The sequence below is a fragment of the Hipposideros armiger genome, unplaced genomic scaffold (assembly GCF_001890085.2).
Source record: "Hipposideros armiger isolate ML-2016 unplaced genomic scaffold, ASM189008v1 scaffold_317, whole genome shotgun sequence".
In the NCBI taxonomy this organism is placed as follows: Eukaryota; Metazoa; Chordata; class Mammalia; order Chiroptera; family Hipposideridae; genus Hipposideros; species Hipposideros armiger.
The window spans coordinates 1,822,574-1,832,164 of record NW_017731667.1 but is presented as its reverse complement, the minus strand read 5'-3'; the positions used below and the strand labels follow the sequence as shown (position 1 = coordinate 1,832,164).

At 35.6% G+C, this 9,591-nt stretch overlaps 1 pseudogene; it reads right to left on the bottom strand.

The window, feature by feature from the left end:
• Positions 1 to 1,334: 1,334 nt before the first annotated feature.
• LOC109392178 (transcription initiation factor TFIID subunit 11 pseudogene) lies at positions 1,335 to 1,969 on the bottom strand (annotated as a pseudogene).
• Between the last annotated feature and the right edge of the window lie 7,622 nt (positions 1,970 to 9,591).

The following is a 9,591-nucleotide window of genomic DNA, read 5'->3' as shown; positions in this document are numbered from 1 at the left end:
CAAGTCAGGCATCTAGAGGCTTGATTAGATTAAGAGGAAATATTTCTGAAGGCTATTTCAAAGGTAATATTGTTTAATTCAATTTGCACCACATTGATAAGAACATTAGGTCTGGCTACACCTTTGCTAGTGACACTAAGTTTGATCATTTGATCACTTGCTTAAAGTGGTGATCTTCAGATACTCCATTGTAAAGGTTCTTTCCCTTAGGTGCATTTCTACAGGGCCAGTATTCTTTTCTACAACAATCTTTCACCTAATTGCTTTAGTATTCATCAATGATCTTTGCCTTGATCAATTATTTCTTAGGAGGTTACCAAATAGTGGTTTTCTAAATCTATCATTTATTTCATATTTAATTTATTAACTGACACTCTAGAAATAAGACCTCTCCTTTCATCCAACTTTTTTTCCCCGTTTTTCTTTTTTGGGGGGAGTAAGTTATCATCATGGATGAATGGACTTTATGCTGTGTGTTACACTAATTATAGTTATTTTTCTGAATACTCAAATTGTTTCAAATGTGGTCATTGGGGGTTTCTTTGAGCTGGAATCTCTATCCTTGAGGAGACATGTACCTATTAGTTTCTGAGCACCTCCTTTCTCTCTACGGCACAGGGTGTCTCAGTCTCACCTTGTACATCCCCTGCCTCAAAACTGCAATCATTTCTCCAAGGAGCCCTGGTTCTTTTATGGGGGAATTTAATTTAGAAGTGCACTGGGTGTGTAATGCTTCTGGGTGTCATTGCTTCCAGTACTATCTATAGTCAGAGCTAGGAAGAATGCTTTTTATTTTTTTATTTTTATTTTTTTTACAAGTTAGAAAACAATTTAATGATCATTCACCAAAATCCACAGGAGAATCATAAATGTTTGCAAGGACAAACTATTCCACTCCTGCTATCACCATGTCCTTCATGTTAGAGTATCACAAGTCAAAAGGTTCTGGTTGTTTTATCTACTTAAAACCAGATGTAAGAAATACCCTAAGTAATAGCAACTTCAGTGTGAAACTGTCAGCCTTCAATGTGAAACCGTCCAAGTTCTCTCGGAAAGGGTTTCTCTCTGAAAACAGCTCCCTGTTTGGAAGATGCTTAAGACCCATGGACCTTTCTTCTTCCAAGTCAAATGCCTCAGAATGCCCTACGAGGTCCCCATATTTAGTCAAGGCGAGTATCAAACAGGCCGCATGCCTTGTAGGTGTGATGAACAGCAGAGTTTTGAGAGACACATTAAAACCATCATGGAATCCCGGGAGGACTCAGTACAGAAAGTCATGCAGCCCGAAGTCTGGAACCAGCACTTCCTTCAGCACCAGGTCTTCAAGCTTTGGCCTAGAAGAAGATGATTTTTTTGTGCTTCGAGCTGGGTATCTGCCCCTTGGACTTTAATCTCCCAACAGCCTCCCTCCTGTGTTTGGGTTGTAGTGGTGGCATTTCTCTCCACTTCTCACACACATCCAGAGTTTCTTCTACTACTTCCTCGAGGAAAACTTTGGAAATACCAGACATAGCAATGACCACATTCTGAGACACAGAGGTGCCGGTGATGGGCTGGATCAGTCTTTTAATGGCTGCCTTAGGGAAAGCTGACCTGTGATACATTTCGTAAGGGTTCAGCTGCTCCTCAGAAAAAGAAGAAGCCTGGGTTTGCATCTTTTGAATCCCATCTTCATCTACATTCTGCTTCTTCTCTTTCTTTTCTTTAGTATCAATTTTCAGTTTTTTGGCTGCAGGAGTAAGTAATGATGAGTCTTTGCTTTCAACTGCTTTTAAATCTGAGATGTCTTGACTCTTGAGCTCTCCTTCCTCAGCCGCAGCTTCTTTCTAGTCCTCATCTCCGTCCCCGTCAGTTTCCTCCGGGATTCTGTCCATGTCAGTAGCCCCGGGACCCCGCGGAGCAGCGGCCGTCTCACCGAAGTCCCTGTCTCTCCACCTTTCTCCGTGGGCAACTCGCAGGCATTATCCATCGCCTCCAGAATAAGGCAGAGGAGATCGTGGTGCTGTCACTCTCAAGAATGCTTTTTAAAATTATGAGCTCATACTGATATTTTCAGTTTATTTTGTTTAAAAATTTTAATTGTGATTAAAACGCATTATATAAAATTTACACTCTTACCCATTTTTTTACTGCAAAGTTCAGTTGTGTTAACTGTATTTATGTCGTTGTGTATCAAATCTCTTGTATTTTTTCATTTTGCAAAACTGAAACTCTGTTTTCAGTTTTTGAGCTGAATTGAGCATCTCCCTGTTTTTCCCTCTCTGCAGCCCATGGCAACCACCACTCTCCTTTCTATTTCTGTGATTTTCACTACTCTAGCTATTTCATATAAATAGAATCACACAGTATTTGTCTATTTGTGTATGGCTTATTTTATTCAGCATAATGTCCTCAAGGTTCCTCCATCTTGTAGCATGTGATAGGATTTCCTCCTTTTTAAGGCTGAACAATATTCCATTGTATGGATATGCCACATCTTCTTTATCTATTCATCATTTGATGGACACTTGGGTTGTTTTTATATCTCAGCTAATGTCAATAATGCTGCTAAGAACATGTGTGGGCAACATCTCTTTGAGATCCTGCCTTTAGTTCTTTAGATATATACTCAGAAGTGAGGCTGCTGGATCATACAGTAATTCTAATTTTAGTTTTTTGAGGAACCTCCATACTGTATTCCATAGCAGTATTTAGTTCATTTTTTTAAACTGCGAGTTTTCTCTTGCATCTCTTTTTCTTATTGTGAAAATATTGATGCCTAACCATATATATATACATACATGTACTTATTTACTTCATCCTACAATATGCCTAAATTAGTTTTAAAATTATAATCAATATTACTAATAACAAGAAACCTACTGAGCTTTCTTTACAGTTCTTTTTGTGTTTGGAATATATCCAATTAAGGATGTACAGTCAGAGTACTGTGTTAAAAATACTTTAAATAATCATTCTCTCTGTATGTTTATGTTTGATATATAATTATGCTCATGTGTTTCTATTTTGAAAGTTTATGTTTTATACTTTTTGTTTTAATTATATTAGGATTTGCATAGTCAAAAACCAACACTATATAAAAAGATACACTCAAGAAGGCTTGCTCTTATTTCCATCTCTTCTACCTCATTCTATACCCCCACTTTTTTTTTTTTTAGTTTTTAGTTTAGGGTAAATTTCTAGTTATTCCTTCCATTCTTCTTGTATTTCTGTTTCTCAAAATAAGCAAACATTCCTCCTTTTCTTTATTTTCATTGTGACAGGCACCTCACCATGAGAACGTATCATAGTTTATTCAACCAGTCCCCTATGAGTGGATAGCTACGTTATTTCCAATTTTTTTTATTATTACAAATAATGTTGCAATGAATAAACATGTGCATATGTTTCATATTGTTGGTGTTATATCTTCAGGTTATATTCTTAGAGGTTGAATTGCTGAGTCAAAAAATAAAAACATGCAATTTTGTTGAATATTGCCAAATAATCCTCTATGTGGGTTGTGACATTTTGCAAACTTACTAGAAATTTAAGACAGTCATTATTTCTACACACTAAGCTAACAAACTTTGTTGTTAGCATATATGAGAAATGTTATCTCAATGTAGTTTTAATTTTAATACCTTGTTAAATGTGACAATGAGTATTTTTCCCATGTTTAAAAACCATTTTTCTGTTTCTGTGAATGGTTTATCTTTTGCCATTTGTTTCTATTGTTTTCAAACTTTTAAGGGCACAAATATATGTTTTATTTGTTTTCATAGGTGACACACATAGTTTCAGCCATAAAGTCACAAGATGTTGGAGATATTTCCAAACCTTCTTTTTAAAGATGATTGTCTCTCCATAGTGTGACTTTCTTTTGACAATGAGATACCCTTTCCATTTTTGTTAAAATATCACTTTTCCTTTGAAGGTGTTGATAAAGTGTTTATTGTTTTTAAAGTACATTCTAAGTAACACATTACTGAGAGCCTTTCATCATCAGAGTAAAGGTTGGCACACTTGGAATAGTTATCTTTTAGTAAAAGAAAAATATCTAATGCATCTTTAAGTTCTACAACTCCTTAAGTGCTTTGTCACAGGTTAATCAAAGAACCTCTGTAAAATACAAAACAGTTTCTGGGTCACTCACCATATCTACATTGAAGAGATTCCATCTGGTTTTTGTAAAATTAACTCTGTTGATGACACCTTGTAAATTATAAACAAATAGATTTTCTTCTCACATCCCAGAAGATTATTTTACATACTCCACTTTGGAGACCCCTGTTATGTAGAAAAGCCAATGGTCGTTCTCTCTGAGCCAGAGACTGTAGTAATGTCCTTAGAAATAGTTTAGATAGTCTTTGCCTCTTGCAAACCTCAAAAGCTTTTCATGATCTACTTTGTAAGTCTCTACATGTTGAAGGTCACATCTTTGTATTTTACTTGGGTTTAAAAGACAGTATCCAATTAATCTTGCTGAGGACCTCACATACAGCTTCAGAATATCTACCTAAAATGGATACAAATTTTTATCTGCCCACATGCTCTTCCCCTTTTTCTTGGTAAAGAACCCTTTTTATTTTTGTGAATAAAAATTCATAAAAAGTTCACCTGGTAGAACTATAAATTCAGGAATCCTCCCCTTTCCTGCCATGGGTGTCCATACATGTGCCAGACCTGGACAATCAGAGCATTTCCTCATCATAGAAAAATGATTAATCAAGGTTGGTCACGTAATACAAACCAAACCAATCAGAGTCTTTTATAAGGATGAGTATGGAATTTGATAGAAAATCAGTCTGTAAAATGGATCTCTAGCCATCCAAGATGGTGAGTACTAAAAAAGATGTAAGTCAGGAGCTGCAAGAGAACATCTTTGTTTATTGGGAAGATGATGTATTTCAAAATGAATATAATACAGAGCTAATCAGAGATGAAAAAGAGACATTGAATCTTAATTTGATTGCTGAAGCACCTGGGATCCAGCTATGCATGAAGTGAAACGTATTCTCCCATATTTTAGTTATATAAGCCAGTAAATTTCCTTTCTAGTTTCAACAGGATTAAACTTTTCCATTGCATACAGTTATCACTTGGGACTAACTGCCCAGTTGGACACTACATTTCCAAGCTACTCTGGCTTCTAGATGGGGCCTTGGAACCAGTTATTGCCAATGGAAGGAATGAATCAAGGCCAAGGAAGTAAAGAAGCAGATGTGCCTTCTCTGCTTGCTCTCTCTTACCTTTTGTCAGCTGAATACAAATCATTTTGGAGCCCTAGAAGATGATAGAGCTACAAAGTGAAAGGTACCAGAGTGCCTGAATCATCATATGGAAGGCCAATACTTGCATTGTATTATCATATGAGCAGAAATACATATGTGAAGCCAGTGAAATTTGGGGATTTATTTGTCTGTAAAGCAGCTAAAATGACTAATATACTACTTTTGTATTATATTACAGATACTTATTTGTCTCGCTGTTAGATTAAGATTACCCTAAGGGCAGAGACTGGGACTTACTCATCTCTGTAGACTTTGTGGCAGAAATATTCAATAAATATACATACACTGAATTGAATAAAATCTCAGAGTCCAAGAAAGTTTAACTCAATGTAACTCAAGAATGGCTTATGCAAGTTAATTATGATTATATTTTTAATAATTGCTTTCTAGAGATATAATTCTCATATCATAAAATTTACCCATTTAAAGTGAGTTTTTAGTATATGCACACAGTTGTGCAACCATCACCAAATCAATTTTAGAACATTTACATCACCCCCCCCCCCGCCAAAAAAACCAACAACTCCTGATCCATTAGGAGTTACTCGACATTTCCCTCTGACCCTCCTCTCCTCTCATCCTTAGGCAACCACTAATTTATTTTCCTGTCTTTATAGATTTGCTTAGTCTGGACATTTCATATAAATGTAATCATGTAATATGTGACCTTTTGTGTCTGGCTTCTTTCAGTTAACGTAATATTTTTAAGGCTCACCCATGTTCTAAAAATGTATCAGTATCTTTTGTTTTTGTTTTTGTTTTTTTTTAGCTGAGCCATCCTGCCACCTGTTGGCAGCTCAGCAGCAACTCAGTTCCGGGCAGGAATCGAATCAGCAACCCTTTTGCTCAGAGCTCACACTCTTGAGCAGGCTCTTAACCAACTGAGCCACTCGGCCGGCCCTAAAATATATCAGTATCTTATTACTTTTTATTGCAGAATAACATTCCATTGTATGGATACTCAGATGTCACTTTTTGTTTATCCATTGATCCATTGATGAACATTTGGGTTGTTTTCTACTTTTTGGCTATTACTAATAATACTGTTATAAACATTTGTGTATAAATTTTTGTGTGGACAAGTTCTTAGTTCTTTTGTGTAAATACCCAGAAGTGGAATTTCTGGGTTATATGGTAACTATATGTTTTACTTTTGAGGAGCTTCCAAACTGTTTTCCAAAGCCTCTGTGCTATTTTACATTTTTTATCAACAATATGTGATGGTTCCAATGTCTTCATATCCTCATTCACACATGTTATGGTCTTTTTTATTATAGTTATTCTAGCTGGTATAAGGTAATATCTCATTGTGGTTTTGATTTGCAATTCTCTAATGACTAGATGTTGAAAATCTTTTAATGTGTTTATTTGCTACTTGAATACCTTCTTTGGAGAAATGTTTATTCAGCTTCTTTGCCAATTTTTAAATTAGGTTACTCATTTTTATGTTACTGGGTTGCAAGAGTTCTCATAAACTGAATACAATTTTCTTATCAGATATGTGATTTGTGCATATTTTCTCTTAGTCTTTGGTCATCTCACTTATTCAATAAAGAAAAGATTTTAAGTCTGATGAAGTTCAGCCTATTTTTAAAATTTTTTTGCTTGTATTTGGGTGTAATATCTAAAAAAACACTGCCTAATCCAAGGTCTCAATGATTTACAGCTATGTTTTTTTCTAAAAGTTTTATGGTTTTACTTCTTACATGTGTGTCTTTGATCCATTTTGAGTTAACTTTTATACATGAGTAAGGCAAGGGTCTACCTTTATTCTTTGGTATGTGGATATTCCATTGTTCCAGTACCATTCATTGAAAAGACTATTCTTTCTCTAATGAATTGTCTTGGTACTTTTATAAAAAATCAATTAACCCTAAATAAGAGGGTTTGTATGTGGACTGTTAGTTCTATTCTATTGATTTATATGTCTCTCTTGATGCTGGTGCCATAGAGTCTTTAATACTGCAGTCTTGTAGAAATTTTGAAACAGGTACATATGAGTTCTCCAACTTTGTTCTTTATCCAGATTGTTTGGGCTCTTTCATGTCCTTTTCATTTCTATACGAATTTTAGCATAACCTTATTAATTTCTGCAAAAAGGCAACTGGGATTTTGATAGAGATTGTATTTCATCTGTAGATCAATTTGGTGGAGTATTGATATTTTAAAATATTGTTTCCCAATCTAGGAGCATGAGATGTCTTTCCATTTATTTTGGTCTTTTATTTCTTTTAATGATATTTTGTAGTTTTCATTGTCAAAACTTTGTACCTTTTTGTGCAATTTACTCCTAAGTATTGTATTATTTTTGATGTTATGATAATTAGAATTGCTCTATTAATTTCATTTTTTGATTATTCATTACTAGTACAGAAATACAATTTTTTGTATACTAACCTTGTATCCTGCAATCTTACTAAATTCATTCATTAGTTGTAATAGTTTTATAAAGGATTCCTTAAATTTTTCCATATAGATGGTCATGCTATCTGCAAATAGAATAAGGTTGCATTCTTACCAAGATTCAGAAAGAGCCCTTTAAGAGAACTTTCTGCTTGTTTAAGAATACCAATTGTAAAAGTCTAAACAAAAGAAGCATCCTTTAAAAATGCTGACAGCTTCTAAGGCCAAGAAGAGCTTTGTAGGATGTTCTGCTTTCTCAACAATGTTGTTTATGCAGAATATTTTCTTTGGTGATCCATAAGACAAATTTCTAAGTACTGAGTTGAAGTTACCAGGAAATTGTTACATAGTGTAAATAACAGATTACCACATACATCTCATCTTATTAGAATAAGTATTTGGCAGGATATTTAATATTTAATTATTTTATACTTTCTCAGAAAACTTTCTCTGCAGGGGAGAAAGGGCACACTATTGGTAGACTATAGGAATGCACACACTGAAACCTCTTCAACCTGTAAACTACAAATCACTGGCCTGATGTCTACATTACTGCCCAAATAAATTACAGGAACATATTTGTGGGAGTTGTTCTGTAGAACATATCTCATTATGTATCTATAAATACTATAAGAATGAATCTATAGGAGTCCATCCCACCTGTAGCCCTGAGAGATACAAGACAACATGGTAATAAGGAAGAGCATAGATTTTGGAATCAAGCAGACACAGGGAAAACAACAACAAAAATGAGTTTGAATCTGGCTTTACTACCTGCTTACCTCCCTGAGTCTCACTTTTTATCTATAAAATTGAGATTCTAATATAATAACAATTTCATAGGATAACATAAGACAGACTTAATAATTTTGTGTATAGTGATACCTCTTAGATAATCTAAGAAAACAATCAATAAAGGTTAGATACTTATACTTACTAGGGGCTAAAGAATGTTTAGGGTAACCCTAGGGTTCACTTCCAAGCCTAAATCATTGTAATACCTTGTATATTTCATAGATATAAGTATTTCAGAACCACTGCATATACAGAGTTTCCCCCATTTCATAGTGGACCTTGAATAATTTGATGCCATATATTTACTTTAATGGAAGTTATTCACAAGCCCTAGCTCATGGGTATGTATTAGTTAGTCTTCTCAACATATCTTCCTTTGGAGAACTGCTGCTTCCCATTGCATTATCATTTTTCTATTTTTGTGGCTTCATTCATGTTGGTCTCCTACATGGCCTTGGGGTAGGAACAGTCCCAGACCTAGCCAAAACTTTATCTCACAATTCTGACCAAAGCGATAGTCATGTGACTCAACACAGTCCAGTAAAAACTGGCCCTGGAACTTTTCAAAAACTATTAGGAAATGCATTATCATTTTGTTCTGGATTTGGGAGCTGTAAGAATTACATGGGTTTGGGACAACTGGCAACTACTTTGTTGCCACATAGAGAAAGCCTCCTGGGAAAGAAGGCAAGTAGAATCAAGCAGAGCTATAGTCAAGAGTTTGCAAAAAAGGAACAGGATTTAACAGTGCACAACAACATTTCTACCCCTGGGCCAGCTGAGTGGTGCATTGGTTAAGAGTTGGCTTAGGACACCAGCTCTGAGCAGCAGGGCCTTGGTTCGGATCCCACATGAGGACCACTGATGCTGCGCCCTCTACAGCTAAGATGGTGAATAACAGCTCAACTTGGAGTTGAGCTGCTGAGTCACTGGCGACAGCATAGACTACAGTGGGGCTGACCAGCAGCTAGCGTGCGCTTTCGTGAGTGGCCATCCAATGGACGGAGAGCGACTGCCTCACCCGGAAAGAGCTCAATGATAATACCAACATGGGCCAGTGAAGCAACATCCTCCACAACTAGACTGAAGAACAAAAGGATAGCAACTTGTCTGTTTCCTT